At 41.7% G+C, this 27,645-nt stretch overlaps 1 protein-coding gene across 2 annotated transcripts in view; it reads left to right on the forward strand.

Annotated features, from left to right (window-relative positions):
- The window catches only part of CDH4 (cadherin 4), a 557,258-nt gene that overhangs the window by 376,563 nt on the left and 153,050 nt on the right, over window positions 1-27,645 (forward strand). The window contains exon 1 of one of the 2 annotated variants that reach the window (XM_069952223.1): window positions 18,998-19,049. The exons of the other annotated variant lie outside the window; for it this stretch is intronic. The gene's annotated coding sequence lies outside the window, so the exon portion shown is untranslated. Of the gene's footprint in view, window positions 1-18,997; window positions 19,050-27,645 lie in introns of those variants that run through there. 2 annotated transcript variants of the gene reach the window in all.

Below are 27,645 nucleotides of genomic sequence, written 5' to 3' on the forward strand. Positions count from 1 at the left end.
AATCCAAGGAAAGCAGTGGAGAGTAAATGAAAGTCAGGAAAAGCCAGTGAAGTAACAAGAAAAAAAAGGTGAGGCATATAAATGAGCGTAGGGCACAGTAAAAAAAAAAATGGAAAAAGAGAATCAAGGAAAGGAGGGTAAGGCCCAATGGAGAACGAAGGACAGAGGGTAAGGCCCAATGGAGAATGAAGGACAGAGCGTAAGGCCCAATGGAGAATCAAGAAAATAAGAGCAAGGCCCAATGGAGAATGAAGGAAAGAGGGTAAGGCCCAATGTATAACCAAGGAAAGGAGGGTAAGGCCCAATGGAGAATCAAGGAAAGGAGAATAAAGCTCAATGGAGAACCAAGCAAAGGAGAGTAAGGCCCAATGAAAAATCAAGGAAAGGAGGGTAAGGCCCAATGGAGAATCAAGGAAAGGAGGGTAAGGCCCAGTGGAGAATCAAGGAAAGGAGGGTAAGGCCCAGTGGAGAATCAAGGAAAGGAGGGTAAGGCCCAATGGAAAACAAAGGAAAGGAGGGTAAGGCCCAATAGAAAACCAAGCAAAGAAGATTAAGGCCCAATGAAGAACCAAGAAAAGGAGGATAAGGCACATATGTTGGGGACCAAAATAAATGCCCTGCTCTTTGGAAAACTGTTTCAGTCTTTTCTTTACATGGATGAACACCTGAGGAATTTTCTTTCTTTCCCTTAGCTTTTCCAATATAACAGCAGGTTAAGGCTATGACTTCCAAAATCCATGTAATTACAACCCTGAGCTCACCCGTGTAATTTACTGTAATAGCCATTAAAAAAACATGGAGATTACAGAATGGCGCAGTTTACTCTTAATGTCTGTGGTATAATCTATACGCGGTAGTTCCAGCATTGTGATATATGGGCGGGTGACACATCTTCGTGCCATGCTGTGACCTATGTGAGGATTTATTTATTGAAAATTGACCTTTCTGGTTAATTAAATCTCACTTTTTCCATATTTCTCAGGAGCCCGGAGGAATATGGAAATAAGTTTAATTCTAGTCTTTGGTAGGTCATAAATCACGTCCTATCCCTCATTACTGGAATGTGGAACATAATATGAGAGTTTATAATGAGAACGATCGGTCACATGGACAGTGATATCGTTTCGGAGGCCTCTTATTTTTCCATTGCAACATTCTGTTTGTATTGTCTGTTTTCTTGATATTTAAAAAAAAAAATCCTGAAAACACTCACAATAATTATATTATAATGGATTGTAAATCTTGTGGATTTACAGCTACAAGTGCATCTCGCTTATGACTTTGTGGGGACAGAGATAATGTAGGTTATGTAAATGCAAAGAGGCCGCCCTGCTACAGAAACTAAAGAGAGGGACAGACTCCCATCCTTCTGCCATTAATTGGATTTTTACTTTTGCTACATCTGTGCGGCGCTGCGGAAAAACTATTCGATATATATGATAGGTCATTGGGGCAACATTGTACTAGTATTACAGAATGATGGAAACTAATCACTAGCGATCTGGGCATCACTGGGCTGTAATAGATAGCTATGATGGAGAAATAGAAAGATAGATCGTAGATGGGTATGAGATAGATAGATAGATAGATAGTAGATTGATAGATAGATAGATAGATAGATAGATAGATAGATAGATAGGAGATAGATAGATAGATAGATAGATAGTAGATTGATATGAGATAGATAGATAGATAGATAGATAGATAGATAGATAGATAGATAGTAGATTGATATGAGATAGATAGATAGATAGATAGATAGATAGATAGATAGATAGATAGTAGATGTATACAAGATATATAGTAGATGGATATAAGATAGATAGATAGTACATGGATACGAGATGTCTAGTAGGTGGATATGAGATAGATATTTAAATAGGTAGAGGTATATGTATAGGTCATTGGGGGCAACATTGTACTAATATTACAGAATGATGGAAACTAATCACTAAAGATCTGGGCATCACTGGGCTGTAATAGATAGCTATGATGGATAGATAGATAGATAGATAGATAGTAGATGGATATTAGATAGATAGATAGATAGGAGATAGATAGATAGATAGATAGATAGATAGATAGATAGATAGTAGATGGATATTAGATAGAATAGATAGATAGATAGATAGCAGATAGATAGATAGTAAATAGATAGGAGATAGATAGATAGATAGATAGATATGAGATATATAGTAGATGGATATTAGATAGATAGATAGATAGTAGATGGATAATAGATAGATAGATAGATAGATAGATAGATAGTAGATGGATATTAGATAGATAGATAGATAGATAGATAGATAGATAGATAGATAGATAGATAGATAGTAGATAGGTAGGTAGAGGTATATGTATAGAGTATAGATATACTATTGTATATTTATGCTGTCCTGCCGACCATACCTGATGTATAATACAATGTAGAGGCAATCCCGCCCTCCAGTAATACACTAAATCAGGTTACTCTGTATTGTAATTACTTTACCATATGTCAGTTTGTATTTTAAGAAAACTCGGCTCTGGTAATTGGCTTCTAAATAAATTCCTCTTCGTGTTTGCGCACCTGTAATTGGTAAATTAGATGGTTGGATCCACTGGGACACAGGCGGCTGCAAAAGGATGGAAATTGCTGCACCGAGCCGCATATTGTGCTAGTGTGTTAAATTAAAAGTGATAATAAAGTCAACCACTGTAATAAGTGAACAAGTGATCTATAAATAACAGCCCCTTACCATATACTCTGTGTGTAGAGGGCTTCTCTCGCTTTCTCTCTGAGGGATCTGGCATATCTATACATTACTATTACAAACTGTTGATTTAAAGGGGTATTCCTATCCTTAAGATATGCTGTAATTGTCAGTAGGTTTGGTCCCCACCTCCGGGATAAACATCCATCCAGGCAAGTACTGTCAGGAATACGGAAAGGAGTTATCACTGTCTTCATACCTTCTTTATATGTGGCCTTCTCATCAGGCAGGATGGGGTCAAGGGGCTCATTCTCAGGCCTCAGAGGTACATAGGAGACCCACATCTATCAGACATTGATGGCCATAAATGTCTAAGATTGGATCAGATTTTAGTGGACTCCTTGTAAGGCCTCATTTGCCCTGCGGAGGCACTGTGAGAAAACCAAGCAATTGCTTCTATGTTACTCCATGAATTACAGCTGATCACTGCTGATTTCTGCTTGCTTACTGAGAACTCAATGTTTATTGAGAGATTTTCAAAAGTGGAGAACACCTTTTAAAGAGGAGCATGAATTGACAACACCTGTAGATATTTATCCAGGTAAGAGCACTAACACAATCCGTTCACCTATGGGAAGAGAAGGAAGCCCACACGAGAACCAAAATACTCTTACCGTAGAGATCCCTTCCCAGAGTTTACAATTTCTTTTCTTGATGTTTTATTATGGAACAGATTGTATCAAGGCGTCTTTTGTTCAGAGAGAATCACATTAGACGTGTGTACTGTAAACTTGTGATGCTTATTTCATGTGCTCGTCTCTCCAGATGTTGATTTGTGTTACCTATGAAGTCCTAATGAGGCGGCTTTTATTTTTCTCTTTTTTTTTTTTTTGGGAGGAAAAAAAAATCTAGTAGGGAAGCGACGGCAATCTGTAATTGTGACTAATCTTTTAAATGCTGGTATCAAACGAAGCAGCGGGATGGACTGTTCTCTTATTACCTCGAACAAAGGAAATTAGAGGCGAGGAAAATGAAAGATCAGATGTCAGGAACCTAACAATTTATTTTCACTTGCCGCACATGCTGTTTCTCGGGTTCAACGTTTGTAAGTAATATCTGTAAATTGTAGAGGTGGTTTGCAGGCTAAAATTAAAGTCACGAGTAGCAGATGACTTGTGGTCGGCGGTGTTCGCGCATTGAAAAATTGTGAATTCCACAGCAGCTTCCAAATCTGTGAAGTGGTGGTAATAAATCCCTTGCAGCGTGCCCTTTGTGCACACCCACCCATGTGCGGACCATACTTATGCAGATCTGTATAGAAAGGGTCATTTGTTGGATAGCACCCTGTATGTTCTGGCAGCTGCTTGGATGGGTGACCAAACTGTATGATCAGGTAATCGGAAAAACATTTCGTGTTGCTGGTAGTTACTGCTGACAATGGACCGACATACTGTAAGCCAAGGGGGGTTCTAAGTAAGTCTGTAAGTATGGAAGTGCTTAATTTGGCCGATTGTTCATGTGTTTTCAATGGAGGAAGGAGTAAGCCGCTGCCAGACACCTCCAGTGATGATATCACCATGATATCACCATAAGGGAAAATCTAACATTCTGATCCTTGTTCTTCCGATAACTGCCATTGAGGGCAATGGACAGGCCTTATACATATTAAATGGTCACTGTTCCCATTGAATCTAAGTCCACATCCTCTGTCGGTCTTGCTTCATAAATCTAGAAAATCAGTAAAATAAGTCATTTCATTTTGTGCATTATTGTGGGAACAGTCAAATTGGCTGAACAGCATTTAGAAATATGCTTTACAGCATGGGTCTCCAAACTGCGGCCCTCCAGCTGTTGCAAAACCATAATTCCCGTGATGCCTGGACAGCTAAAGCTTTGGATTTGGCTGTCCCTGCATGGTGGGAAATGTAGCATTGCAACAGCTGGAGGGCCACAGTTTGGAGACCCATGCTTTACAGCAATCCTCATGAACATAGAAACAATAGACCAAAGGGAACCTCTTGACTTTTTATGGGAATGGTTTCTAGGCATGTGCTGTGACCTGCGCAGAGGTCATTATACAAAGAGAGGGAGAAGGACCTGATCCCATCTTATCTGTACACTGTGTCACCTCTCACTGTAATCCTGTCTGTGATGATAAGGAGGAGGCTACTGTAGTTTTCTCTACATCACAGGAATAAAAAGTAAGGCTTAGCTTTTTATTAAAAATTATTTTATAATAAAGATAGTGAATATAAAATTAGGGGGAAAAAAACACTAAAAATTCTTAAAACGTTAATTTAAACAATAAGCCATTTTCTGATGAAAAAAATCCATCGCACTGGGAAGACGTGAGCGCCGTCTTCCAGACATAGAAAAGTCAATTTGCAAATAGCCAGGAAATTCTTAAAGCTAATAATACAGAGATACGGCTTTATGGTATAATATCCATTAAAAATCCAGAAATTAATAGTATTCTCTTAAGGACATTAACATCCCGATCCTCTGCAGTGAATAGAGGAGGCCGAACGTCTACACGGAGTTAATAGTCTATAATGAGAAAGGTAATCATTCAATGTAGGTCTGTTTCTGCCATAGGGGCCGTCATCTATGCGTTTGTATAGCGGATACAACTTAAGAATAGTTGCCATTGTTTTATTTCGGGTGCGTTTCCTTATCAAGAACCCAATGACGATCTGCATTTCTGATTGGGAGGGGTCCTGCGGGACCAGGCGCTCTATGGCTATGCCGAGGGCAGTAACATAATTATTTCAGATAGAACCCGCTCTCTATGTAAAACACAATTTGTTAATGGTAAACCTCATCGGCGGTGCAGCCCTGATACGTTTATTAGAGTAATGAAGGACATTAGTTGTGAGTTTTCTGCAGCGTCTCACCAACTTCCTCAGGCTATTCGGGGGAAGTGGAGGATTCATTAGCTGCAAAAAGTTCTACTTTTCTACCTATTCTTTCTAATATTCTTTTATAGTTTTCCTTCAGCAAAGTGCAATGGAAAACCGAGCCCGGGCCCTTAAATCATGTCATGCTATTTTTATCTTTTGAATATTCACACAATTACTTTATTGCCAACCTGAGACCTCTAAGCTTAGAAGTTTTGGCCGGAAGGGGCTATACAGTATAATAATATCCATTGACTCCACATGGTGGTCACATGGGGAATGGAGAAATGGCAATTTTGTGAAGAAATGACGTGAAAACATGGGGGCGTGACATTGGCAGAGGTGCAAGAGGATGGACCATCATGTTACAGTGGAGAAGCTCCCCACCAGAACCCAAGAGGCCTAAGAGACGTGTAACACAACAGATTAGTCACCTTTACAGTGTATGACTTGTCAAAGTATACGGACAGTCACTACAGTAAGCTATATCGGCAGGAAAGGCTTTCGTTTTCACAGCAGTATCGGGATCTGACTCCACTTATTGGTGAAACGTTGTCTTCTCCGATGAGCCACATTTTCTGCTTCATGGAATAGATGGATGTTGGCGGGTCACGGGAGAAACATCAAAGAACAAACACCCTACAGCCATTACTGGATAAACCCAAGCTGGGGTGGCAGCGTTATAGTCTAGGGCAGGGATGGGGAACCTTCGACCCTCCAGTGGTTAAAAAACTACAATTCTTATCATGCCTGGACAGCCGAAGCTTTAGCTTCGGCTGTCCAGGCATGATGGGAATTGTAGTTTTGCAACAGCTGGAGGGCCGAAGGTTCCCCATGCATGGTCTAGGGGATGTTCTCGGGGTCATTAATCCATGTGGAGGCGTTCTCATCCAGTCTGGGTATGAATCCATCCTTACAGATCACATACACTCCTTCATGTTTACTGTCTCCCCTGGGGAGATGGGATCTTTCAGGAAGACAATGCAACATATGCATGACCAAGACTTCCAAGTACTACCCTGCCCCCTAATAACCCAAAATTTAACCAAATTCTGTATTGGTTAGACCCCCTGGATGGTCCTCCACAATGTTCACTTTGTACCATGGCTATTTCTTAGAAGGGTCCCATGGGGAAAAAGTGGATTATAGGGTGACCTTCTGCAATGACCTCACCTATTACCTGGATAGAAACATAATAGGTGTAAACATGTTATAAGTGATGGTTCAGTGCTGGATCCTTACTGATCACAAGATCCACACACTCTCTTTCTCTCTTTGGGATGATGGTGATGATAGCCAACCTCAGATGTCTGTGCCAGTCCAATATAGAATGCACAGTGCCCTTCAGAACGTAAGAGACACAGAATGGGGTTAGGTTCATTTCAGGGCTGGGGACATGTGCTAGGATGTATAAGAATACATTGGTATTGGGCTGCAGGATACTGAAACTTTGTAACGTTTTACATCTCATATGTATTCATCCCCATAGAGTGCCAAGTGAACCCTGAACTGCCGCGGCAGCCGCCTCTCCGGCTCCTCGGGGGCCCACAGCCCATCAGATTTATCATCAACCTCTCCCTTTGTAATGTGAACACTGGGCTAATTCAGTTTGCAAAGGTTAAACAAGCTACTGTCAGTCACAGTCTGCAGAGCAGCAGTCACGAGCAGAGGGCGAGCTGCCGAAGAGCGCTCCCAAGGCTGGGAATAGGCTTCATAAGGAATATTCCTGGCGGTATGCATGCCAGGGATTTTTTGTGGATTTTTTTAACTTTATTCAGATGCTCCGACACAGACGAGATGCATTGGATCGACAAACAAAGCAAATATATATTTACAGTATTTAGTTTTATCTGAAGTACACTGTGTGTGTGTGTGTGTGTGTGTGTGTGTGTGTGCTTTTTAGATAGGTTGATCCATGATTGCGGGATGTATGAATAAAGTTGATCTAAGTCTAAGTTGATCCATGATTGCGGGATGCATGAATAAAGTTGTTCTAAGTCTAAGTTGATCCATGATTGCGGGATGCATGAATAAAGTTGATCTAAGTCTAAGTTGATCCATGATTGCGGGATGCATGAATAAAGTTGATCTAAGTCTAAGTTGATCCATGATTGCGGGATGCATGAATAAAGTTGATCTAAGTCTAAGTTGATCCATGATTGCGGGATGCATGAATAAAGTTGATCTAAGTCTAAGTTGATCCATGATTGCGGGATGCATGAATAAAGTTGATCTACTTCTAAGTTCATCCATGATTGCGGGATGCATGAATAAAGTTGATCTAAGTCTAAGTTGATCCATGATTGCGGGATGCATGAATAAAGTTGATCTAAGTCTAAGTTGATCCATGATTGCGGGATGCATGAATAAAGTTGATCTAAGTCTAAGTTGATCCATGATTGCGGGATGCATGAATAAAGTTGATCTAAGTCTAAGTTGATCCATGATTGCGGGATGCATGAATAAAGTTTATCTAAGTCTAAGTTGATCCATGATTGCGGGATGCATGAATAAAGCCTTAAGGCCAAGTACAGTGGTACCTTGGTTTAAGAGAAATTTGAATTGAGAGCGTTTTGCAAGAAGAGGTCACAGTTCAAAATTGTAACTTGGTTTAAGAGCTTTGCTTTGGTTTAAGAGCTCCATATACTGGGTATAAGTGGGAATGGTCTGCATGGAGAATGTGGAGAGTTCACAGACGGCCATTAAAGGGGTTATCCAGCGCTACAAAAACATGGACTCTCCCCCTACTGTTGTCTCCAGTTTGGGTGGGGTTTTGAAACTCTGTTCCATTGAAGTAAATGGAGCTTAATTGAAAACTGCACCTGACCTGGAGACAACAGTAGGGGGAAAAGTGGCCATGTTTTTGTAGCGCTGGATAACCCCTTTAAAGGTCTGGACATTGACTTCTATGGTAGCGACCTATAGGTGACACTGAAGAGGGAGTTTTCTGCCTTCTGGTGAAGAGCTAATTTGCATAATTATTGCAGGGGTGGATAACCCATGATTCCAACTTACCCTCTGTCCACAACAAACAATAAATCACCGTTTTCCTGATTATTGATGGTCTTTCCAGTGTTCCCACAATCAAACAGGTGAGCAGTATTTGGTCTGTGTAGACCCGACTTCTTAAACCCCCAGAAATCATAAAATGATGCATCCTTTGCCCGCCCATGTGAATGGAGCGATGGTGGAGCATGCCCACACTTGCTCAATACACTCTTTATGGGCCTGATGGAGGTGACCAATACTCTGCTATTTTCAGTAATCCTTCAGTATGGAGTGGGAGCCATGCATGTGTACTGGAGCATAAGGGCCCCCTGTTCTTATGATTGGTGCCAGCAGTCAGACCCCTAACCCCAAGATCAGACACTTATCACTAATCCAGTGTATAGTTAATAAATTGTAATTTTGGGAAAAAACCTTTAAATGTAGTTTTTTTTAATCTCACAAACATCTCGGCATGAACCTTACCATAATATACCTTACGGAATTAAGTGTATTAGGACACTGTACTGTGGTAATAAACTGATGCCAAACTAAAACTCCCATCATGCCGCTGTCAAGCCATGCTGGGAGTTGTAGTTTTGCAACAGCTGGAGAGCCTCTAATTGGGGGCCATCACTGTGAAGAACAATTCTTACTGCAAGCTGTTGGTGCATGCTGGGAGTTGTAGTTTTGCAAGAGCTAGGGGGACACAAGTTAGTGCAAGCTCTCAGTATATGATGGGCTGATTGCACACATATCAAGTACAGTTATCACTGAAGTTGTCAGTGCATGATGGAAGTTGTAGTTGTGCAGCAGCTGCAGAGCCATACATTAAGGATAACCCTTCTGCAAAATGCAACTATTACTGAAAGCTGATGGTGCATGCTGGGAGTTGTAGTTTTGCAAGAGCTAGGGGGGCACAAGTTAGTGCAAGCTGTCTGTAAATGATTGGCTTACCATAGCGAGGGCTGCTGCTTATTACTTTATTGAGTACAGTTATTACTGAGGTTGTCAGTGCATGATGGTAGTTGTGCAGCAGCTGCAGAGCCATAAATTAAGGATAACCTTTCTGTAAAGTGCAACTATTACTGTAAGCCGACAACAGATGGTGAGTGTTGTAGTTGTGCAACAGTTGCAGAGCCACCAGTCCTATACTAGGAACGGCAAGGAATGAAAGATCAGTAGATTGCACATATTCCCTAGTTATTATGTCCTTGCATGTCCTCTGATTTATGTATTAACCAGAAGACAGAAGTAGAGGCATACGGTGAATCAATGTAAATCCACTCAAGAGAAGGGAAGACAAGTATTTGGGGAACAAAATGAAGCTGTACCCTAAAAAAAAACGAGAAAATTCAATGTTATTTCATAGAAGAGGCGGCATGCTGCGGAGCACAGCTTTATTAAATCCAGAAGAGTCTAATGCTTTACTTGGCAGGGTCTGCCTCTGCTGTCTCCCGCTTTATTTCAATCTGTTTACAATAGTCACGCTCTGACAGCGAGTCTCTTTATAAACACTACTAACGAGTCTTGTCTAATTATTTCCAAAATTGGCAGTTACACATTGTATGGTATAATTAGCGTTCATTAGAACCGGAGCGGGGAGTTGGTACTTAGTAGTGACTGGTTCCTTACAGTACAACCGCCTGGTTATGTGCAGTGTAATGTGTCATTCATGCCGCTTGTTTTACTTACACTTATGCATGAAAAAATTGCAGCCGCAAGCAACATTTGAACAGTTACAGGTGCAAATAGGTAAGGGGGAAGCACTTCTTGTATTGTTTCTACGGTCATTCGTGAAAAGTTATTTCTGCACACTTTGCATAGAGCACAAGCCAATATAATATATCTTATTAGAGAAAGCTGTCTACTGCAGTTAAAAGACTTCCTCTCCCTCCTAAACTCATTAAATAATCTTAAAAAACGCTTTAGGGTGCGTTCACACATACAGGATCTGCAGCAGATTTGATGGCGCAGATTTGAAGCTGCAGATTCAAAGCAAATCAATTCTGGGCCATCATATCTGCTGCTGATCTGTTGCAGATCTGCTGCATATCTGCTGCCGATTCAAATCTGCACCATCAAATCTGCTGCAGATCTGCTGCAGATCCTGTTTCACACGTACAGGATCAGCAGCAGATATAATATCAATGTAACTAAATAACTGAACACAGCATTAAATCTTCTGCGGATGAGCTGCGGATCCTGTACTTGTAAACGCACTTTTAGGCTAAGTTCACACTATGTATAATTTCATTAAACAATGGCCATAGTTGCAGTTTTGCAACCACGGCCGTTATTTAATGAAATTGCCAATCACATTGATTTGAATGTGATGCCAGCCGGAGTGTATACACTCTGTATACACTCTGTCCAGGTTTCCTTGCGGCCGCACAAAAAACTGACATGTCAGTTTTTCGTGTGGCTGCAAGGAATCCCAGCAGACGAGAGCAGAACAGAACAGACAAGGTAAAGTAAGGCTCCGGCCACACTTTACATTGTCGGCTATGGTAATTTAGAATGTGGGCACACACAAACGTGCCCGCATTCCAAATCAAAAGAAATTAAGTTTATCCGGGTGGTACTGCAGTACCGGCAAGTATGAACTTCACTGACACTGGCCGTTCTGTCTAAGACAAAAACAGGCAGAGCGCCTGATTGGGTAGTACGCTAAGGCAATAATGTGGCCCCAATTGAAGGATCACCTGATCAGGTTGTATATAGCTTGTGTCACAGAAAGGCCGGTGTCATACGCTGTGTGAACCCGGCCTTAACAAGTTTGTCCTTTGGATATGGTTTTGCAGCACAGTTCTATTGAAGTTAATGAGCTGAGTTGTAATACCGCACACAGCCTAAGGACAAGTGTGGTGCTGTTTTAGAAGACACTAGCTTTGTTAGATAACCCCTTTACCCCCCCTTACCTCCATTATCACATGTGCGATAGAGAGACACAAAGTAAAGTAAATGCTTTAAACCAAAATTTTCATTCGGACTGGCCAAATGCTAAATGTATAATAATATAACACAAAATACAATGCTTTTGTTCTGCTAATCCTGATGCTCAGTCCTTCTAGATTTCATAAAAGCAGCAAATATTTGTAGCGTATTAAAATGTCATTTGCGCTCAGGACCCCCCAAGGATCATTAATTTACTTGTTTAGAAATTATCCCTGCGCTAATGGACTGTTACCGCATGTCGGCCGTTCTTAGAGGCACATTAGAGCCTTAGTAAACTGAAACTACTTCACCGTTGCAGCTATTAAAAGTAATGGTAAAAATGTGTAATGTATATATCAAGTGTCTTCAGCTCTACATTTCTGCACCCTGTGTGTGCTGGATAAATCTTAAAATCTACCGACAGGGGGATCCTCAGGGACAGGGATCAATACAGATTATTTTTATTATCTAATATTCCATGGTTATAAGGTTCTGAAAGAGTTAAAGCAAGTATCCTTGAACAGTGAAGTGGCTATTGTTAACATTCATGGTGGTCTTGGGCAGTAAAGGGTCAATGTCATCGTCACAGTATTCTAGTTAAATGTGTGGTTATTGTCAACCTCCTCTACGTTTTGGGGCAGTAAGGTTTCTATGTCAGCTTCCATTGTGTTCCAGTGTAGTTGAGGAATAGTATCATCATCCCTGGTGGTCTAGTTTTGAGAGGAGATATTTATTGCCAGGTATTTATTAGGTTACTAACCTCCTAGTGCTCCAGGTTTGTTTCCTTTCTTATAGGGAGCTGAACGCTTATGTTGCTCTAGAGCATGGGAATGATTTTTGTTCGCACCCCAGGTGGTCTAGGGCAGTAAGGGGTCAATGTCGGCTTCACAGTATTCTAGTTCACTGTGGGGTTAATGTCACCCTTATTTGTATTCTAAGGGTCCTATTAGACAAAGCAGTTTTTCATTTTCTCCGATTAACGATAAACAATTGCAAACAAGTGTTTTTGTGAATGACCCTAAACCATTCACCATAAGACATGGAACAATAGTTAAATAAGACTGAAATGTGTTGGTTTTTGGCCCAGTTGAGGATCCATACCTAAAGTGACGTCACTGAAACCCCCTCCCCATTGTGAGGCGGCTCCATTAGAATCAATGGAGCCACGTCATAGAGGGGCAAGGGGTTTCCTCCCACCAGAGGCGGGCCAGCCCTCTTCCAGTGCGTCAGCCCAGGCCGGTGCTTGTTAATAGACCAGCGCCGTGCACGGGAATGGGGCTGCGGCTCAGAAAAAGAACCTCGGCACTGGCTTCCCTGCGCCAGGGCCGTTCTATTTATGTGCGAATGTACCTGATGGTAACGTCCGCATTCCAGATGGTCTTGGGAGGTAAAGGGTTAACTTTAGCTTCCCTTGTTCTAATGCAATAAAGAAAATTTACTGTTAGCAGCCTTGGTCTTCTAGGACAGTAAGGAGTCAGTGATTCAATGGTGTTGTAGTGCAACAAGGGGTTAGTGTTATCAAACCCAGTGGTTCAATTGTAGCTTATGTGGTGTTCCAGTGCAGTACAGAATTAATGTCAGAAACCCTGGTGGTCTTTGGTAGTGAAAGGTCAACTATAGGTTCCCTGGTGATCTAGTGCAGCACAATGTCAGTTTACCTGGTGTTCTAGTGCTGTAAGAATGGTGACAGCATCCCTGGTGGTCTAGTGTTGTGAAGAAGTTAGTCATGCCGGTGTCTACTAGGTTACTTATCTTCCAGAGTTGCAATTTTGTCTCTTGTCTATACAGATCAAAAATGTCAAATTTGCAGCCCTTCAGCCGTTCCAAAACTACAACTCCAATCATCCCTGGACAGCTGTGGGGGTGCCCATTTGACACTACTGACTTAGTTTGTTACTTCCCAGTGTTAAATTGAGAAATCCCATGTGGGTGGGTTGGACATAAGGGAGCGTATGAACTGAAGGTCACACCTTTGTCCCCTCCTCCAGGCAATGACGTAGGGTTGCTAGGCCCTCCCGTCCCATAATCTAAACAGGCAATCAATGAGGGCCTAATATTGACCTCTGCTATGGGACCCCTCCACTGACCCTGATGCAGGCAGGTTAGTGGCTTTTTTGGCAGGCTAGAACTTTGCAAAGGAAAAATACCATCCGGCTTGTACTGGTAAATTAATAATAAATATTAAAAAATTAATTACTATTTGATTTAAGTGGAAGTTGTTCTGATTTCTTATTTATGAATATGGTAATTCTAAACATGCTGAGGAGGATTGGACCATGACAGCCGGCGCTCAAGGACAGGGGAATGAAAGCAAATGCCTTTGGTGGGTCTAGACGAGTGAGAGGTGTGGGGAGCCACAGCTGCCCTCATAGAAGACCTCCTGCAAGGAGATATCTTCTCTTCCATCACTTCTGTACATGTTCCCATTACTAATTACCAGTATGGCACATGTTCCCTTTGCTAATAACCAGTATGGCACATGTTCCCATTACTAATAACAGGTATGACACATGTTCCCATTACTAATAACCGGTATGACACATGTTCCCATTACTAATTACCAATATGGCACATGTTCCCTTTGCTAATAACCAGTATGGCACATGTTCCCATTACTAATAACAGGTATGACACATGTTCCCATTACTAATAACCGGTATGACACATGTTCCCATTACTAATAACCGGTATGACCCATGTTCCCATTACTAATAACCAGTATGGCACATGTTCCCTTTGCTAATAACCAGTATGACCCATGTTCCCATTACTAATAACCAGTATGATACATGTTCCCATTACTAATAACCGATATGACCCATGTTCCCATTACTAATAACCAGTATGGCACATGTTTCCATTACTAATAACCAGTATGGCACATGTTCCCATTACTAATAACCAGTATGGCACATGTTCCCATTACTAATAACCAGTATGGCACATGTTCCCATTACTAATAACCAGTATGGCACATGTTTCCATTACTAATAACCGGTATGGCACATGTTTCCATTACTAATAACCAGTATGGCACATGTTTCCATTACTAATAACCAGTATGGCACATGTTTCCATTACTAATAACCAGTATGGCACATGTTCCCATTACTAATAACCAGTATGGCACATGTTTCCATTACTAATAACCAGTATGGCACATGTTTCCATTACTAATAACCAGTATGGCACATGTTCCCATTACTAATAACCAGTATGGCACATGTTCCCATTACTAATAACCGGTATGGCACATGTTCCCATTACTAATAACCAGTATGACACATGTTCCCAATATTAATAACCGGTATGGCACATGCTCTCATTACTAATAACCGGTATGGCACATATTTCAATTACTAATAACCAGTAATAAAAAGGAGGATTTTTAATATTCCCAACTAGGGTGCCTATTCAGCTGCTGAGTAGTAGGTGGTCACACTGGATTACACAGGAGTGTGGTCTGCTCTCACTCAGGGTATGTGCACACTACGGAATCCCAATTGAACACACAGCCGAATCTGGCAAACTATAAAATGGAGTCTATGGGAGCAGCTGAGACGCACGCTGCCACCAGAGTCAGCAAGCAGGTGCGAACTGCGGAATCCCAGACGGGTGTTCCGTCAGGATTCCATAGTGTGCACATACCCTAAGGATCACGGTGCTGCTGTCTATGAAGTCTATAAAGGGAAAGCTACTGAAAGCTCTAGTGAGTGTAGTATCCAACTTCAGTACTCGATCCTCACGTGTGTACAATGTATGGCAATATCATAGCAGCTAGTAATGGAGAGACCCATGCCATGGCCTCTTTATTAGTTGTGATAGTAGTCCAGGTCTTCCTTATCTCAAGAAAGGTGCAAGTTCTGAACCCTTTTTTATGTACAGTATACTAGCAAATACACATAATACCAATAGAAAGCTATATATCCCCATAGAAACGTTACATGTTGTAGGCCATTGGCTGCTGAGATGTTTAAATGTTATACTATTCTATTCCTTTACATGAATTTACAAGCCGTATGGTCAATGACTGATGGTGTGGACCAGACAATAAATTTAATTTACATTTTCACAGTGGCATTTATGTATTATTAATACCCAGCACTTACTATATAAAACATACATGCATGCTTTCTAAAGTGCATTTAATGCAGGTTATATATGTTGACATCCTTGATGTATTCTAGGTTTGCCTTTTATTCTAGAGCAATGAAGCATGATCAATATGACAGCCCAACCCCCCACATTGGGAATCAGCAGCTGGAGATGCCATAGCATCATGTATAGACTGCCTCCACTTCCTTCCATAGGATTACTGTGCCCAGCTCCCTTGGGATCAATTTTGCAGTATTTGGTTATCCATGCATTTATATTTTGTGGAATTCCTTAGATTTTGTTATTCTTATTGATAATAAAAGGTTTACAAGAGACCCCTGAGGAAAGTATCTGTCCTTAATGTCATTCTGCAAGATATTTAAATAATACCACCAAATAGTGCCAAGATGAGTGTTATACAGTCCTATAGTGCCATATGTCTACCATAGAGCAAAACAATCTTCACTCCTCAGTCAGCTTCAAAGTGTGCCACCACTGCCCATCAAGAGTCTTTCTCACAGGCAAGTGACATAGTAGGGATAAGGTGTCGAAGACCCCTTTCTTTAATCTGGATTAAGTTTTGGTGCCAGAACCAAAAGAGGATCCAACAAGAAAGAGAAGTACAAATCTTCCCTTTATATTTTCCTTCCCGAATCCACTTCTGGTTTTTGCAAAAAAAACTGCAGTGACTGTTTTCCCAAAAAAATGTGTGTTTCCAGGCTCAGGAGAGTAGGTTAGGCAAAACCAGTGCATGCCAAATCCTATTTTTTTTTTAAAAATCATCATCCACTTTGGGTGCCATGAGGCTTTAATTTTTTTTTAAGATTTTCACATAGATAGAACGGAAATAGTGGTGCCGGCTGGTTGGAGGCAAGCACTGGAAACCCCCGTCCCTCTATGACACGGCTCCATTAGAATAAATGGAACCGTGTCAAAGAGGGAGCTTCCCCCCACAGGGGTGGGACAGCCCGCCTCCAGTGCTTCACCCCCGGTCTGTGCTGGGCAATAGAACGGCGCCGTATGTGGGAACCGGGCCACAGTTCAAAAGCAGGACCACAGCAGCGGCTTCCCCACGCCGACTCCGTTCTATCCATGTACTGATGATACATTCACTTTAAGATGTCGGATGGTATTCTGATTAAAGAGAGTCTGTTAGCATGTAAATGCTCTCCTCTCCTATCAGTAGCATATTATAGAGCAGGATTGATATATAGTTGGAGAACCTGTAAGTTATTAATAACATTTCTACTCTTTCTATGTTTAGGAGTCCGGTGGGCGGTCTCACTTAATGGTTGGCGGTTACGTTACAAGTTCTCCTAAATCTTTTCCTATAAAACTATATATGAATGTGCTCAGCTCCTCTTGCTCCATAACATGGTGCTGACACATCAGACTAAATGTTCAATGTGACAGGTTATCTTTAAGTGGAGATGTATAAATACTGACACATTGCATGGTTAATCATTACCCCATCTGTTCTCCTCTATATATTTGAACATATTTTACTCCTGCCATGAAAGCCGCCTTATCCTATTGCTATTTGGCTACGACTAGCGACATCTTACAGTGCCTCCTTGCCCGATCCTTTATATAGAAGACTTTCCTTGTCTTCACTCTGTTCCCTTCTCAGTCTGGATTTCACAGCTTTTTCATAATGATGCAGATACCTCCATAACTCCTGTAGCTTTCCAGACTATTATCGGATAGTGCGACAGTCCGAACCCCTGCTGGAATTTCTGCATATCTGCTGTTTTCTTCAGCCTCCACTGCATCTGCTTTCCGAGAAGTACGATACATCCTCACACTGACAGAAGGATCTCACTGTCTTCTGCGTCTTTCATTCCTTTAAGCCTCGGATAAAACCTAACAAATAATCAGATATCTATTTTCGGCTTCATAGTCTTAAAGGACACAGATGCATTCCTAGATTCTGGCTCAGTTAAAACTCTTGATAAACTTTTTTAGACGTATGAGATGTCTGTTCCTAATGTATTTATAGGGAGACAACTGTGGAGACTATAATGTACGGATGAGATGAATTAATATCGTAATATGGTGCACGAGACCTGCTAAACCTTGCATATCTTATCTCCAAATACAATGCTGTTGAATGCAATCTATTGTTGTCTGTTATCAGCCATGTTAAGCTGGATATAAGCTGACTGTAGTGTTTCTCATTGAGATTACTAAAAAGCTTGTGTCCTGTGATCATTCCTATCTCACATCTCTCCTGTACCTTCACGATTACATGGATTCCATTAACAGTTTGCGGTATTTGCAGTATTTTTTTTCCAATTTATGACCTCTAGGTGTCACCCTCCTTAAATAGTAGTGATCTCGAACCTAGGGCTCTCCAGAGGCTACATAACTACAACTCCCAGCATGCCCTAGCTGTATAGTCAAAAGGTGGTGATTAACCCTAGATTGGAGACCACTGCTTTAGCATTTAAATGACTTTGTATTATTTTTATGGCTTGATAAATTTACTTTACATGACTTTACATATTATGCTAGAGGAGAAGGTACGGTATACAACTCCAGTCTCTAGGATGGGCATGGCAGAGGATACCACATGAGTCCCTTGCTCCTCAATAGTTCATCACAGATCACCTGTAACAGTCTCCCAGCAGTTATTATGACACATAACATTAATTAGCTTAGTCACTTACATAGAATCTAATAATAGGAATCTGCTACAAGATTATACCTACTATAATTTTGCCCCCTATATACAAGAATATAACTACTATAATACTACCTCCTATGTACAAGAATATAACTACTATAATACTGCCTGCTATGTACAAGAATATAACTACTATAATACTGCCCCCTATATACAAGAATATAACTACTATAATACTGCCCCCTATATACAAGAATATAACTACTATAATACTGCCTCCTATGTACAAGAATATAACTACTATAATACTGCCCCCTATATACAAGAATATAACTACTATAATACTGCTCCTATATACAAGAATATAACTACTATAATACTGCCTCCTATGTACAAGAGTATAACTACTATAATACTGCCCCCTATATACAAGAATATAACTACTATAATACTGCTCCTATGTACAAGAATATAACTACTGTAATAGATAAGATGTGGTACAGCTGGTTAGCACTCTCCTGCGATAGGTGTGATGGTAATGGTGTCAGACACTCTATGAGACTACGGCAAGGCAATGTGAGGTGCTAGGAACAAAGAAAATCCAGGAATTTACATGTGCAACAAAGAAACAAGTTCTAGCACTAACCAGTTCAGTAGAAGTTCATTGCCTTTATTCTGAGTCATAAAAAATAGCAAGGAGAGTAGTGAGTGCGGGAGCGTCTTCAACAGCTATAGTCTCAGTTTCAGGCTACATAGCCCATTCTGAAGCTAGGAGCACTCCTAGCTTGAAAAAAAAGCCTCAAGTCTGCAGATTCGGTGAGTGCCCTGTGGTCTTTGTTCTCGTCATAACTACTATATTACTGCACCTATGTACAGGAATATAACTACTATAATGTCTCCTATGTACAAGAATATAACTACTATAATATTGTCTCCTATGTACAAGAATATAACTACTATAATACTGCCCCCTATGTACAAGGCTATAACTACTATAATACTGCCCCTATATACAAGAATATAACTACTATAATACTGCCCCCTATGTATAAGGCTATAACTACTATAATACTGCTCCTATATACAAGAATATAAGTACCATAATACTGCTCCTATATACAAGAATATAACTACTATAATACTACTCCTATATACAAGAATATAACTACTATAATACTGCTCCTATATACAAGAATATAACTACTATAATACTGCTCCTATATACAAGAATATAACTACTATAATACTGCCCCTTATTTGAAATTGTCTGTGCCTTTTTATAAAGTTGACACCATTGTGAGACTTATCATTCAGCTTTGATTTCTATTGATATTTTATTTCCTGCGCTGCGGCTTCTGTGAACGTCAGCATAATAATCCTATTTCCAAATACCTACAGATTATGTTGTTGTCGTCGCTATCAAACCTGATTGCCGACCTCTCGTATGAGTCTGTTTTACATTATAATCCTGTCCTGCAGCATTTTCATGGCTGTTAGTGTTTTCATTACTTGTTTGTGTAAATATACAGCGCCATTTCCATCTAATACCCGCTGTCAGGATTTCCAATCTAACCGACTGCAACGGGGTGATTACAGGGAGAACTTACAAGAACAGTAGGATGGCGGGCAGGGCGACGAAACTAGAAATCTTCTTCTCTAATATGTCGTTCCTGTGCAGCCTATAGATATCTTCCCAGGGGTGTACGTTCAAGCAGGGAAGGATTAGGCCTGAACCTGTAGGTGGTCGTGGTCCTGGAGGAAAGGACTCTAGGATATAGTGTTATATCAGGTGATGACATTGATGTGGGGATGAGAGGAGGACGTTCAGCGAGGAACAAGGAAAAGGCTGTAGAAGGCGCTAGATCTTTTCTTTATTATTCTGCTTTGTTTTCCCAAGAGCACCAAGCATTGTATTGTGCAGCCATTGACCACACCGAGAAGGTTTACCTGTGTCCTCTTTGTTGGCGACATTTAAGACACCAGTCTGTCTCCAGGTTCTTAAATGGGATATCCGGGTAACAAAAACAATATTCTAAACAATCCCCCGGTGGTGCCTGCAGGGTTTGGGGGGGGGGGGGGGCTTTGGGTTTGATCCTGTTACATTGGGGTTGCAGGGCCTCCCTTCCCTGCTTGCGCATGCTTTGCGGGGACACGTGGTACATGAGGCAATATGGTTTGATTAAATTATATACTAACTTCTGATGTTGGTTTTTAATGTAGCTGAACAAGCTTTAGTTTCAATCATGCGATGTGCAGCCATTTCTGTCTCTCCAGGCTTGTGCCTATTTTGAACCCTTTCCTTGTTTTTTTTTTTTCATTCTTATCCACTCTGGGTGTCTAAAATCCTCTACTCTGGGTCCACTCTGACTACGCTCAGCAGGCATATGTACCTGTCTTTGTGTCACAGCTCTGTGTATTGTAAGAGTTATAGATGCTCTTAGAGTCTGGATGGAACTATAATGTTTTCATTCACAGTCAGCAAGCAGAGATTTAAACCTATACTACACCCCCAGGTAAACAGATACTCATTATGCAGCACGTATGTACGCCATGTGCGCGTCAGCTCTGCTACATCATCAGCTAGTATGGAATCAATGAAAAACAGTCCTGTGTTTACTGTGCAATAGTAATGACAGCAGTGGGCAGGAAAGAAAGCTAAGGGGCGAGTACACAAATGAACCAATCAGGGAGATGCATGATGGGAATTGTAGTTTCCTGGCCAGTGCCATCTTTCTTATACAGTAAATAAGATTTAAGAAAAACTTGTAACTGAGGAATGGCAGCAGCTAGAAAGACAGGAGACGGCTAAAAATACTTAGAGGGAGACCATCTAGCGTTTTATTTTTTTGCTTTTAGGTGGATAACCCCTTTAATATGTAAATCTAGTGCCACTAAGTAGTAGTAATCAGCTCCTATTTGGTTTGCGGGCTTCTCACTATTAGTCATTTCTACTGCAGAGAAAAGGAGGCTCCACTGTAATTGTATCCCTAACAGGGTGCCATGGTGCACTACAGTAAAACTTGCATTTGACATCTTTGCAGCCCTGCAGACTTCTTATGCGACCTATTCTGATAATAATGTTAAAGGGGTACTGCAGAAAAAAAAATTATAATAACTTTGTATGTAATGTATGTAAATTAAAAATGTTAGACATTGCATGTTAATGTTGCCCCCTCTGGCCATATTTGGGATCACTAGTAAGCTATAGCGGATTACTGTCTGTAGCAGATGCCTGCTAGATTTTAGGGGTTCATGTCTTAACTGGAGGGGTGGCATAGAATGTGATATGGAACATGGTGCTAAGACCCCCTCCTCTGCGTGTAGTGGGAGCCATCACTAAAGATAGGATTGCTGTCTGTAACATAGAAGTACAGTAGTAATTTCTGACATGGCCAGAGAGGGCAGCAGAGAACCTGAAGCGGGGGGTCTCTGCGCTAATTTTTTTTTTTATAGAGATGGAGACATTTGGTTGAATATTAGGTGACAGACCTTTTTTTTTTTTAATTCTCCAGCCATCGGTAATGATACGCCTTGCGTCAAAATACTCAAAACTCCACCGAACTTCTGGGTCTATCTCCCATTTCTGATATTTGAAGGGAGGGTGTCTCTGGTCGTAGGAAGTGAATGGTTAATGTTAAAAAGATTAACAAGTGCTTTCTAAACGGATCCCTTTGACAATGAATTTCCATATATCCATCTCCAGAACTGTACGATTCATCTTGCAGTTGTCATCGCTGCCGTCTGTAAGCAGAATTGCCAGGGGGTTAATAAGCTTCTGTCAGTCACATCTCACCCTAATAAATGGCGCGGTACTTTGCTCTCAGCGTGCTAGGAACCCATATACAATTGGAATCCAGCAAAAGACAGGTTAACGGGGCTCGTATCCAAATCACAGCAGCTGCAAGCTTTCCACGCAGGCGGGTGGAGAAAAAATAGAAACTTGGACGCTTTTTATCGGCACCTTTCCGAACAAAATTTATCTTTCACACCCTGCTTGATGCCATATGCCCAGGATTTGTAAGAAAGAAATATTTCACTGTCAGTCGCAGATCCTAGCACCAACAGAGCCTGTGCCAGCAGGATGGAGTGCAGGATCACGAGAAGTGGCAAATGGCTTTGACCAGGGACATGCTTGGCTGTGTGTAATTCTACCCCTGAGAATTCACAATGAATACATATGGTTTGCAAAGGACGTTGCTTAAAGGGGACTCGTCATCAGGAAAATGCTGTTCAATCTTTTCACAGCATGTTGTAGAGCAGGAGGAGCTGAGTAGATTAATATATGTTTTATTTCAATAGTCCACTCCATCATTGCAATAAAGGGCTTAGGATTATTATGCAAATTAGGTCGGGGGGTGTTCCTCAGCGTGGCAAGGGGTCATGTAAGTCCAGCCCGTATCCTGTTTGCACCTGCCTACCCTGTTTGCTAGATGGGCTGAATTTACCTAGGCTTATACTGTGCTGGCAAACTCATTTGAAATATAACAGAAAGGTTTCTACCCTGCTGGAGGTTTGTCTGTAATCCTGATGTAGCTATGGGTTAATTTGCTAACAGGTCCGCTTCAATTGACACCACCCACTGGTCTTGTAAGCATAGAATTGGCACGGATTCCATCAATAATTTAAGTGTCAAGGACCGGGCCGCTCGCTCGGCTCCTGGCTCTACCAGAGTGCACAGCCAGCCTAGCAGCCGGCCTGATTGCTGGGGGCCGTTGGCATCTATTCATTATGCCGCAGCCAGGGCTGCCTGCCCCCTGCTGAGTGGCACAGCTGATGTGGGTCTGGTTGGAGTTATGGGCGGCCAGGACCGCCAATGAATCTATAGTGTGTGTCCTGGGGCTGGAGTCTCAGCCCCAATCACACTTGGGGCTGGGACTCCAAGCACCGTACTGTAAGTATCCTCCCCAGTCATGTATCCTTTGCCTGCGATAGTACCTAGTTTACTAGTGTATCTTGACATAGCATTTTTCTGCATTGGTGTTACGGTTACCTGACTTCTGCTATTGACCCTCTGACTACCCCTCGGACACGATTTTGTACTTCGCTGCTCAGTTGTTTTTTGACTGGGACTTCGGAATCTCCCTTTATTGTGTTATTTATTGTCTTATTTTGTTCTGTGTTGTACTTTGGTAAGTTCAGGGACTGACACCCAGTTGTCCGTTGCTGCTTAGAGCATCTGAGGCAAGTAGGTAGGGACAGAGTGTCAGGGCTCACCTGTCCTTGTGTCTTTCTGTCCCTATCCTAACATTGTGATACTACATTTTTGCCTGTAAACCTATATATCAATCTGCTCAGCTCCTCCTGCTTTTCAGGAAACAGCGCCCCTCTGGTAGCACAAGGCATTGTTGGCATACAGAGTCTGCACAGAGTCATAGGGCATCTCTGTATGAAATCAGAGGCCTACAGAGTTACCGCAAGGCGTATTTAGAGCTGCTGTGACGTATTACATTACAGCCATGTGCATGAGGCCGTACACAAACCTCTACTACTTCTGATAAATCAAATATCTCTGCATCCTCCCCCAGACTGTGATACGTCAGTGGTCCACTATGCAGAACATGCATCTTTTATGGCTGAATACACTTGCTTGCCTGATGGAGACCACCTCACCATCACCCACCCATATCACTTTCCATAGTCAAAAGTGTCTGATTTTTTGCACCATTGTGACACGTGCCATAACTATTCCGCCATGTGTGTGCAAATCTCTTAATAAATTCCTCCCATTGTGTTTTTCTTCCTTTCACACCCTAGCCCAGCAATCGCTCTGGATCACTAAGATCAATGCGACTTCTTCTGCCTAATAATTATGCATTACGGCGAAGTCATTCGGTGAGCACTGACTGTAGCGTCGACACTCGCTTTGCATTTCTGTGGCCTGAATGTAAATGTCCATCTGGTCACTTCAGGTGGAATCATCTGCGGCTACGAGAAATCCTTGCTTTCCTCAAATGCCTCTTTCTTACAATCGCCTTAGGCAATCTCTCCTGCATACTGGCCGCCTGGTAACCTTTATTTTTTGCTGAAGAAAGTTGTTTTTTTTTTTCTTTTTTGCTTTTTATGTAATTTATGCAAACCTGAATAGCAGCCAGGAAACTGGAACATAAGCAAGCCAATTATATTGTGTAAAAGAAATGGGTTTTTAGAAGACGTCTTAGTAGCCCGGTAGCTTTGTACTTATGAAAGAGAACATGCATTAGTGATAGAGGATAGAAATTAGCAGATTTCTCTATTCAATGAAAGTCTTTTTTACTCCTTTTATGCTTTTTTTTTTTTTCCGTCCAACATGTTTGTTGCCCCAGTACCGGTTCCTGCCGCTGTAGCCATGCAATTGGTCCAGGGATAGGTTGCTGGGGCGACAAGAAGATGCCGAAGTCTGAGGACGACAGATAGCAAAGTGCAATTTGTTTAATGGACGCCAGATAAGATGCTTATTGTCCTGAGCTGCACCCTGTGGTTGTGTAGACATTCCACTTGTAATGCTGCATGTCACCCTTTTTAGATTTGTGAGTCTCTGTCCCGGAGAGATACGAGCTCTCAGTGATAGCTAGAACGCGAACATGCTGCATTCAGAGTCATTCCATGCTGCAGGAGAAGATAGAGGGAGGAAGGGAATGGCTGTATTATGCAAGAACAAAGCACACACATCAGTTAACCTGGAGGAAAAAGCAATTGTGCCTCTAATAGAAGTAAGGCAAATATTGAACGAGCAATTTTGACGTTTGTAAATTAAGTTATTTTATCGGCGAGAAATATGGGGAATTCACACTGGAAATAGCAGCAATGACTTTTGAAGCATCCTGCAATAAACTATTGGGGACAGATGAAAATCATTGCTACTAGCAAGTAGTCGGGAAGTCCCGTCATGTCTGAGCTGCACCACTTTTACAGCTGATATCTAGCTGATTGTGGGGTCTGACCATTAGGACCCCTAACAGTCCCAAGAACACATGCTTGACTGTCACTCAGGTCACTGTCTGCGTCACTTGCTGAATTCGGAGAGAATGAATGGAGCTGAGCATATGAGGACAGTTGATCTCAATTCTCTTGTTCGATTGAAAGCCCTGCATATAGCTAAGTATCCACTAACTGCAAGGAATCCGTATCCCAGAATGTCAAACGTAACAGCAGACGCCACTAAACTTCACTGTCCCTACAAATATCCCTATGATAACCCTGATTTACAACTTACCCTAGCAAAGCCTGTGGATATTCTTTTTATAGGGGATAACCTGAAATCTTGGTACAACCCCTTTAAAGAGTTTATTTGGTGTAATAGTTTTTAAATAGTCAATTAAAACAGGTAATAGACAGAAACCCATTTCACCAACATCATCTATTAGCCGGTGTCCTCCTCTGTAGGACTCAGAATGTCCATGCAATGCACATCATTTGATTTCTATGTAAGCTGTGCAGTTCTTCATTTCCCCTGTTGTGGCGCTGCAGAGAAATTGAACTCTTGCAGATGGATTCACGGACAGATCAATGCTGGCGATCAGAGTTCCAACAAACAACACTCTTTGATCAGATTATAATCTGTAAAACCTGCTAAAAAAGTGAACAATTTCTTAATAGGAGTTTTAACGCTGTAATAATAATGGCCGCCCACAAGATGGCAGAAGTAGATTTAACCCATAATAGTCAATTTTCCAGTTTCCTTACTGTGGTTCTCAGTCTTCAGATACCCTTAGGACTTACAGTAGGACCAAATTGTGTGATCAGCAAGCAATCACAAGAAAAATGCTGATAGGTATATGTAACAAGAATAGAAACTCACCAATAGATGACAGGAAACATATCATAAGCAATGGGTGATTAAGATGGAGGTCAGGACTTAAAGCAGAAGATGACTAACATAAATTGCTACCAAACAGCCCTTTGCTAGCTGTCCCTAATCTTTCCCTAGATCCCTAATATTTTGCTAGATCCCTGAACACTAAACCTAACACAAGATTACACTAGGACTGGTAGTCTATTACACTTACATTTCATGGAGCAAGGGCTGCACGGCCATTGTAAGCCCTTGCCCTAGTGTAATAAACAAAGTTTATACATGCCTCTCCTTGCTCCCCAGTGTCCCTTATACTTCTGCCCTCAGCTGCCGGTGGAACTTCTGAGCCGGTCTCTGTAGTGACAGGCCGCTCAACCAATCACTGGCCAAGATGGGACAGTGCCAAGGCCAGTGATTGGCTGAGTGAGCTGTCACTTTAGAGACCGGCTCAGAAGTTCCAGTGGCAGCTGCGGGTAGAGAACAGAAGTGAGGAGGAAACCATGGAGCAATAATCTGCCGAATCGGCATGATTTGGCAGATTATCGCTCTGTGTAATAGGGCCCTAATCCTGTCCATAGTTTTGGGTCCGCAATTATGGATAGGATTACTGATGTGTGAATCGGGCCTAAGACAAGGATACAAACAAATGCATGGAATGCTGTAAACACATGCACAGAGCATACATTGTCAGTGATCTGAGGCTAACCAATCGGAAACTCCATTCCCTGAGCTGAACAGTCACGATCAGCTGATCCAGAGTTATAGATCACCTGTAAGACATTTGCATAGCAATTGACCCAAAGAAACTAGTATTCAGGAGAAGACAGGATAACAGTAATAGCATATAAGGCATATCCTAGTATGATTACAGGAGGAAGCAGTTAAAGTGTCGCTGTCGTTTTTTTTTTGTTTTTTTTTCAGAAATGAATAGTACAGGCGAGGAATGTACCATCAGTCGTGGGTTGAAGCACTGGAGGCGGGCCAACCCACCCCCAGTGGGAGGAAACCCCCGCCCCTCTATCACACTGCTCCATTAGAATCAATGGAGCGGTATCATAAAGGCGCGTAGGGTTCCTCCCACTGGGGGTGGGTTGGCCCGCCTCCAGTGCTTCAACCCACGATTGATGGTACATTCACTTTAGGAAACTTTGTAATTGGCATTATTAGGCAAATAGGCCATTATCTTCATTCAAAAAGACTTTCCCCAGGTCTTCCCCCCCCCCCTCACTCTCATTCACTGCTCATTATCAGTAAATCATGTCTTGTTGCATCAGACATGCCCCTGTCTGTTCTATGGAGAGGGGAGGGGAGAGGAGGAAGGAGAGAGATTAGTCGTCAGCAGAGAGCAGAGAACAAAGGATTATACATCGGTAGCTATGTGAAAGCCTCTATTTAGAGGTCAGAGAGGTCAGTGCTGACTTTAGAGGAGATAGCCCGCTGATGTAGCTGTAAATTAACTCTTTATTGTCCTGTTTTGGTGCCTCATCTCCCTCCACCCCTCCCCTCTCCATAGAGAACAATGAAGACAGGGGGGAGAGCTTCAAACTGCTTTGTCATGATAAAAATGCATTTTTCGGCTAATAACCCAATTACAAAGTTTCTTAAAATCACCTGTACTATTGATTTCTGGAAGAAAAAAAA

The sequence above is a fragment of the Dendropsophus ebraccatus genome, chromosome 14 (genome assembly GCF_027789765.1).
Source record: "Dendropsophus ebraccatus isolate aDenEbr1 chromosome 14, aDenEbr1.pat, whole genome shotgun sequence".
Classification (NCBI taxonomy): domain Eukaryota; kingdom Metazoa; phylum Chordata; class Amphibia; order Anura; family Hylidae; genus Dendropsophus; species Dendropsophus ebraccatus.